Genomic DNA, 628 nt, shown 5'->3' with positions numbered 1-628 from the left:
GACTCTTGAGTCATTTTGTTACGTAATTGTATAGAAGAGATAGAGAATCACGTGGCTAAATGTTGTTTGTTTACGATTGGTGAATGAGGTCCATTGGTAAAAATATTTCTAATCGCACAGATTCATTATTTTGTTTAGATGTTTAGATCTTATCTTATATAATACAGATCTATTACAAATTTAATCACATGACTGATCCAAACTAATTTATAATAATAATAATAATAATAAGTAGAGTAAACAATAATAAGAGTAAATAAAATTCTCAACACAAAACTGTCTGGTAGTAACCTCATCACGGCAATAAATAGCTGGGCCGTCCCAGTGCTCCTTACCATGGTCAGTATCATCAAATGGACAGATGCAGACCTACATGACATTGACAGACTCACGAGGAAATTATTAACCGAATTCCGATGTTTACACCCCAAGCCCTCCACCATAAGGCTATACCTGCCCCGGAAGGATGGAGGCCGAACAGAACATCTTCAAACTGTGTACGACGCAAGTTTCAAAAATACGATCAAAACTGCACGCCTCCAGCAATGAACTTGTTTCCTTCCTACGCAAATATGACTCCGAAGCAACCCCTCTGAACCTACACAATGTTGACGTTAATGTCGGTTTG

This window comes from Biomphalaria glabrata, chromosome 12 (genome assembly GCF_947242115.1).
Source record: "Biomphalaria glabrata chromosome 12, xgBioGlab47.1, whole genome shotgun sequence".
Lineage (NCBI taxonomy): Eukaryota > Metazoa > Mollusca > Gastropoda > Planorbidae > Biomphalaria > Biomphalaria glabrata.
This window is presented reverse-complemented; position numbering follows the sequence as displayed.